At 43.5% G+C, this 7,632-nt stretch overlaps 1 pseudogene; it reads left to right on the top strand.

Annotated features, from left to right (window-relative positions):
* Window positions 1-5,412: 5,412 nt before the first annotated feature.
* LOC109972277 (pre-B-cell leukemia transcription factor 1-like) overlaps window positions 5,413-7,632 on the top strand; it is a 9,090-nt pseudogene continuing 6,870 nt past the window's right edge.

The raw sequence follows: 7,632 nt of genomic DNA, 5'->3' as shown, positions 1-7,632 counted from the left end.
CCCGTGAGGGGAGGCCCGGCCACCAGGCGCTCGCATTTGAGCCCCAACCCCGGGCCTGGCTCCAGGGTGGGGCCCCGGCTGCACCATGCCGGGCGACGTCACAGTCCTTGATTTTATTCTATTCATAAAGGGCTTTTGAACCACTCTTAGTCTGACCCGTCACCCAGGACCTGTTTGCCTTGGGAGACCCTACCAGGGACATATAGCCCCCGACAACATAGCTCCTAGGATCACTTGGGTACTCAAACCCCTCCGCCACAATAAGGTGGTGGTTCAAGGAGGGGAACAGAGATCAAATTCTAGCCAAAACTCTGCTGACTCAGGAGGGTGTCAACAGATTGGATGCATTTTGCTAAGTTACTTAGCTACATCCTAAAGAAAACTGCTATTAGCCTTATAGTAACTAACAGTATCGTCAAAGATCTAATCTATATTACTGCTAGGAAACAATATGAGATACTGCAATATCAGGATAGTACAACAAGATGATGTCATGTTTGTTGTCAGTACAAACCCCCTAACTGTGTATTGTATCAAAGACACTTATGTACAAGACATAGTAACAATATCTCTGTAGGAGGAAGATGAACACCCAGCTAGAATTGTCCTTGTGCTTCTTACTGTTCATGTGTTGTCTGTGGGGCTGCATTAGTCTGACAGCTGTTTTCTTAATCAATTATTAAATAGAGACCTGAGAAAAAAATACTGTGTACTAAATTGTTAAGTGTGCGGAGTATATGATGATTGATTAGTAGATGATGATTTTTAGTGCACACAACTGACCCTCTCCTTGCACAGCTGTGTGCTCAGGGCCTGTTGTAATTCACAGTCTGTCTCTCTGGCTTTCTCCTCCATAAAAGGAAACATGCTTTGAACTGGCACAGAATGAAGTCTGCTATCTTCAGCATCCTGTGTGAGGTCAAAGAAAAGACAGGTAAGATGTCCATACAGTATGTCACTTGTTCTTTTACATAAGCCAGCGAATAAAAAGCTTGCATGCTGACAAGGTTAAGCATTTTTACTCTTTCAGTGCATTCATGACTAGTTGAGGTTAAAGCCACCGTTCACATGCTGTACATTATTTTGGCCTTGTTATTTAGCCTTTTCATCATATGAAGTCAAATTGTAAATATAAGGTTTAAAAGAGGAAATAAAATTCAATGACATAATTTCAAGGTGTAACTCATTGTTATTTATCTCTTTGATAGTGAGTCTTATGGCACATCTGTGACAGAGACTGAGAGAGAGATTGGAGTCAAAAACAGACAGATAAGCAGATTATACATTAGTCCAGCTATGTTTCCTCAGCATCGCCTCTGTTGTTACTTGATATTAACACGTTGTCTCTCTTTCTCCCTCTCTTGCTCTTGTGCTCAGTGTGTCACACACTCACACCTTCAGTTTGTGATGGGATTTCTCTAAAACTCGTCCTCTGCTGTCTGCCTTGGTGATTTTTGCTGATACTCTCCTCCAAATGGTGAAAAGGCTAGAAGCACCACTGCTGGAGGAGCGTCATTACCACAGGCGCTTTTGACTGAGAAATTCATGGGAGCAACAGGATCATCTAATCTGGGTGATTAACAATAGGAACTTGTGCTGGTAGTTAAGCTAATGTAATGTTGAAGTAACTCTAATATGGGAATTACACAAGTAAAGTGAACAGTATTAGGATGGCTGACACAAAGATTTATACCAAATTAGGTACAGCCCCTAGTTAATGTCATTCAAATGCCTCTGCATTGACTGTGGGCATCTGAATTTGTCAAGAGGGAAAAGCAAAAGGTGATAAAGCAGGAAGATGAGAAAGACATTCAGTAGAAAATAAATGGGAAGAATAGAGAACATCTTCAAAGATCTGGGGTTTTCAACCAGCAGCCCCTTGGTGGTCTGTGAAAGCATTGCAGGTGGTTCCTGATCATGCATTCAAATAATGTAGTTTCAGCACAGTATTTTAAAAGCTCATTTCCATGTATTACATATTGCTTGAGAATAATCAAATTCATGCAAATATATGAAATGTATAAAAGTCAAGGTGACTTGCAGGATTAAAATAGTGCCCAGTCGCAACAGTGGTCCTCAGGGTACTTCTTAGTCAGAATGGTGGTCCCTGGGTCACAATTGGTTAAAAACCACTTTTAAAGTAATGAGATGATTTTTCCACCTTTTTTCTGAAAAGGGGACAAAATTGTACTTGCCTGCTTGTTCAGTTCAGTTTATTTCTCACAGTACAGCAACGACTGAAAGAAAGAATATCTCCCTTCTGGTCAGCCTGGGTTTTCTGCTCTGATCTGGGTTTCAGCCAGCGCGCAGCTTTATTGTCTGCTATCCCTTTAGGCATGAATTCTTTGCTTCTCAGTTTTGGGGTGGCTGGAAACATTCATTACCTTACCGGAAGGTTGGCGACTCGATTCCCATTCTTCCCAGTCCACATGTGGAAGTGTCTTTGGGCAAGACACCGAACCCCAAGTTGCTCCTGATGGCCAGAGCAACGCCTTGCAGGGACAGCACCGCCATTGGTGTGTGTGTGTGTGTGTGTGTGTGTGTGAGTTGGATCAACACCACTCTTCTGTCAGTGTCTCATTCTCTTCCTCTCTGTCCCAAGTCAGAACCATTAAAAGTAACAGTGCTGGTTTCTGAGGTTATGCACACCCACACCCTCCTCCTGCCTTTGGATATAGTATCTGTGTCGGTGGTGGAAAGTAACTAAGTACATTTATTCAAGTACTGTACTTAAATATAATTTTGACATATCTGTATTTTAACTACTTGAGTATTTTCATTCTCTGCTACTTCATACTTCAACTTCAGTACATTTTAGAGGCAAATATTGCTGTTTTTACTCCACTACGAGTTTATTTTATAACTTTAGTAATTATTTCATTTTTCAGAACCAGATTAATATAAATATACAGTATAATTATAAGGCTGTATTGATCCCAGATGGGAAATTCATCCCTGTTTTGGGGCAGTTTTTGAGGGTGTATATTAAGAAAGAGGCAGGGGGCAACAGCTACAAACATGGGACTTGCACACAAGCAATGAAACAAAAAGCAAGACAAAGTGAGAACATCACAGTGAGGACAGATTGATGGATGAGATGGAGGGAGAGGCAGTAATGGCTGTGTTTCATAGACTGGCAGACAGTAGATAATCACCAGACAGTTTGCCACCCACGACCCCAACAAAGCTGGACTTACTCTGTCAGAGCACATCTCTTGATTTCAGAAGCTGTGTGTGTGAGCGTAGGTGTGAAGGTTTGTACAGTGTCAGTCAGTGGGCAGTCTGGGAGGCCAGACCAATAATGAGTCCTGGCCTTGTTTAAGTTGTCTTTCTTTTCCTCTCAGCATGTATAGTAATATAGTTTGGGCAGTCGCAGGGTGTCTGATAGATGGATCAAATTAAAGGTGATCCCATGGTGTCAGGTTTGCCCAGCTGCGCCTGCCTCTCTCACTTCCCTCACTCTGTTTTTATTCCCTTACACTGATTACGTTATCTGACGCACCTGCTTCTCGTCCCCAGATCACCACCAGCTGCACCTGATTAGTTTCTCCCTATTTATTCCCCGCTCACTGTCCATTCCCTCCGTTCCATCTCCACCACGCAGGTCAATGCACAGTCTACTATTAACGGCCTACTAACTCTGTCTCCTCAGCAACCATCATCCCCGACCAGTCCAGGAGTGAACCCCAGCGTCTGCAGCCCGGCCATCCCACAATCACCGCACCACTGACTGTGTTTTTGCCATACCTGCTGCTCGACACCCGGTCCCGTTTTCTACACCCTCCGTCTGGTTATACACTTGCTTGTCTGAGATCACTGTAAATCAACTGAGCACTACTTGCACTGAAGTCAGCTACCTGGGTCCGTCATTTTTGTTGACTCGCTCACCTCTGTGTCCGAGCAGACATAACACACGGAGTGTTTGTGTGGTTACCCAGGTGTGGAGCCGCTCATTGCCCCCCTTATGGGTTAATGAATACTAGCTGATTCCAGGAACTACTTTGTGATTGCCATCTAATTTGCATAACTGTGCAAATTAACAGCCTCTCAAATGAGCTTTCATTTTTTACAGGGTCTTTAGTTCTGGCGCTAATTAACAGGTGTGTGTGTGTGTGTGTGTGTGTGTGTGTGTGCGCCTTTATATTACTTACATTATGGGGACCAAAACACTCACATTGTGGGGACTCGACCATCACTGAATTTTAGGGTGGCAACATGGTTTAAGGTTAGGTGTTGGGTTAAGGTTACAACGTGTGTGTGTGTGTGTGTGTTTAAGAGTGCTTGTGTATATGTGTCTGGTTTTCTTCTCTTGTTTGAGGATGCATAGGAAAGCTGGCATCAATGCCATAACAACAGCCGTGGTTCTTATTTAAACCACCTCAGATCTGTTCTGAGAATTGCCACACCAAAACTAAAACTAGACTTCGATGCACTGGCAAAAAAGGGTGATCAACAACACTGTTCCCACTAAAAGTGAATGTAAGTATTAACACTGTAATTTGTTTATGTTTGATATGTATGCATCTGGTGCCGGCCCGTCTGTCAAATTTTAAAAGTCAGTGTGGCCCCTGAGCCAAAACGTTTGCCCGCCCCTGGTCTAGATGCAGACCTGGTGTCCTCTGAGGTCTGTGCTGTAAACTCTGTCAACTCAGACAGACAGATGTTCTTTACCCCTTAGGAGTTCCTTTAAAAATTACCCCACATATGTACCTAAGTGCAAATTGGTAACCCCTTATAAAAACAGCTCTAAAAATGTCATAAACTCATATTACCCTGCTGTGTTCTAAAAATAAATTTAAGAAATACAAGATTAGTTTGAACCAGAACATTTATTTACAACACTGAACGAGGAACACTGAAAAACATGAACTTTGAATAACTCTGTGTATTACAGTCCAGTTCAAGCAGAGCAGACGCTGCAAATGGAAACTGAGTGGTCCTTGCAGATGAACAGCAGGTGCTTGCAACCCTCTTTCTTGTGCACATGTAACACTTCCGTCTGTCCTGGAGTTTGCTCCTCTGAGCGGGGCCTGCAGCAGCAGCAGCACCATCATCCTGCAGTTCCATAACTAGCTCTGCAGCTGATGATGCCCGGGGAAGACGCTCTTTATGTGGGGCGTCACCAATTGTTCTCCCACCTCTCTGATGAAGATCCTCCTCTAATTCTGTTCCACACTACTACTTATACTTACACTTTTGGCTTCAGTGCACCTGCATACAGGAGCTGAATGAGAACCCAAACAAAGTCCAATTCTGTTTGGGTTCTTGCTTCTCATCTTGAATTGAATAGATTGCGGCCTTATGAAATCGGACATGCACACATGCATGCACGGACGAACGGACACGAACATGCATGCAGGCACGGAGGGACACAGACACACACACAAACAACTCATGGAGTGCGCATGAGCAAATCCGAGCAGATCCGAGCAGAAGAGGAGACATGAGCCGAACGGAGTTAGCCATGATGAATGCGGTTAGTTTCGCTTCAGATCTTGAATTATAAAACACAGAATATGGCTTTCTAAGACAAAAAAAACCTATGAAGTTGTACACAGACACACCCACATGGTTGGTTTTATGCAGCTAGAAATACGTTCGCGCGCGCACGTACGAGCGCCCGCGCGAACACCGTTACGTGAATGCAAACAGACACACACACACACACACACAAATCATATTGATATAACACACAATAGTGATGCACACTTTATTTCAGTCTTTCTGCAAGTCACCCTTGCAAAACAGTGGAAAAATAGTGAAATTTGGATGAATTTGCATGCACGGTTTCAAAATGTTCTCGCGTCACCATCTGGTGGTCAACTACTAAAATTGCATTTTGAGACCGTTTAGAATGGTGTATTGCTTCAGGGCATTGACATATGACATGATAGGATGTTTTTGGCATCAAAAAAAGCATTTTAATGGGTTTCAATGGTGAGTAGCAGTAACCTAGGTACATATGTGTGAGTATTTTTTTTCTTTCAGCCATTTTAAGCAAATTTAACTTTATCAACCCTAAAGGACCCTATTTAGGGTCCGCTCGGGCTTAACGGAAAATACATGAATGCTACGCAAGTTGTAATAGCCGACCCCCAACAATGTATACATCAAAATGTTCAGCGAAACCTCGGCTACAACGTCATTTTCCCACACAATAAACACAGCAAAAGCAATAAAGCACAATAAAGCAACAACTCAGGTCCACTAGGGGGCGCTCTGCCAGGCATACAATTCATATTTTGTAATATTTTACCGACTATAATCCATCAAAACACCGCTAGCCACGGCTCAAAACAAAGCCCACTCTTCACAGATTCCATAAATGCATCGCTTGGCTTATATTAAGGAAGTAACACCACAATTTTTAAGTTTTTAAAAAATAAATAACCTGTAGCAAATTTGAGCTACATTCATTCAACACAGCCAAAAAGGCTTGCAAAATAAAACACAAATGTTAGCACTAGTCACCCAAGGCCACATAAGGGTTAAGGTGCAGTTTGTTGAAACCTGTGACCCAGACTGGTGTAATGGTGGGCGGCAGATTGTGTTCAGGGTTTCAGAGACTCCAGAAAACCACCTGTTAATGACTGTGTTACTCTGATGGGTCAGGCTGTCTTCTGTAAAACCACGTCATGGAGATGGGGCCGAGTAATAATGAAAACTGGGTGGGAGCCACGTCTAAATGGCAAAGATGCCAAACAGAATTTAATACCTAACAATGAGGTGACGAGTGTTTTAACTTGGAAATGAGCTCGACTGTACCTAAAGGGTTAATTCCACAGTGTGTCTGTCAAAGCGCTCCTCTTCCTGTAATGAGGTCCAGCCTGCTGACCCTCCCTCTTCTCTCAGACACAGCAGCTCCACTCTGTCCTGATGTTTCCTGGTTCCCTCCCTTTCAGATCTACAGTTTGAAGATGGGTGTAACCAACGTGGTGACATGCGAGAGCTGACAGGCCCCGTTCACTGCACAAACACCTGTTGTGTAGACCAGCATTCAAACTGGTTTCACTTATCAGGAAGTGAAACTCAGTCGTTGTCACTGAGAGGTGAAATGGCACAGAAAGGAGTTCAGCTGAACAAGGAAACCTTTTCTTGTTCCATCTGTCTGGATCTACTGAAGGATCCGGTGACTATTCCTTGTGGACACAGCTACTGCATGAACTGTATTAAAAACCACTGGGATGAGGAAGACCAGAGACATGTCCCCAGCTGCCCTCAGTGCAGAAAGACGTTCACACCGAGGCCTGACCTGATGAAAAACACCGTGTTAGCAGCTTTAGTGGAGAAGCTGAAGAAGACTGGACATCAATTTGCTGCTACTGATCACTGCTATGCTAGAGCTGAAGATGTGATAATGGCAATGATAATGATAATGATAATGATGATAGCGACAATCTTTTTATGTGACGAAGTATTTTACACACATATGGAATTTGAATCAGCTGCATTTGAGCAACATGAGCTGGTGGAGCCCTCCAAGAAGCTCCAGGACAACATCTGCTCTCGTCACAGTAAAGTGAGGGACGTGTTCTGCCGCACTGATCAGCAGTTTATCTGTTATCTCTGTGCCATAGATGAACATAAAGGCCATGACACAGTCTCAGCTGCAGCAGAAAGGACTGAGAGGCA

Source organism: Monopterus albus, unplaced genomic scaffold (genome assembly GCF_001952655.1).
Source record: "Monopterus albus unplaced genomic scaffold, M_albus_1.0 scaffold252.1, whole genome shotgun sequence".
NCBI classification, from domain to species: domain Eukaryota; kingdom Metazoa; phylum Chordata; class Actinopteri; order Synbranchiformes; family Synbranchidae; genus Monopterus; species Monopterus albus.
The sequence above is the reverse complement of the archived record's forward strand: the minus strand, read 5'-3'. Positions and strand labels throughout refer to the sequence as shown.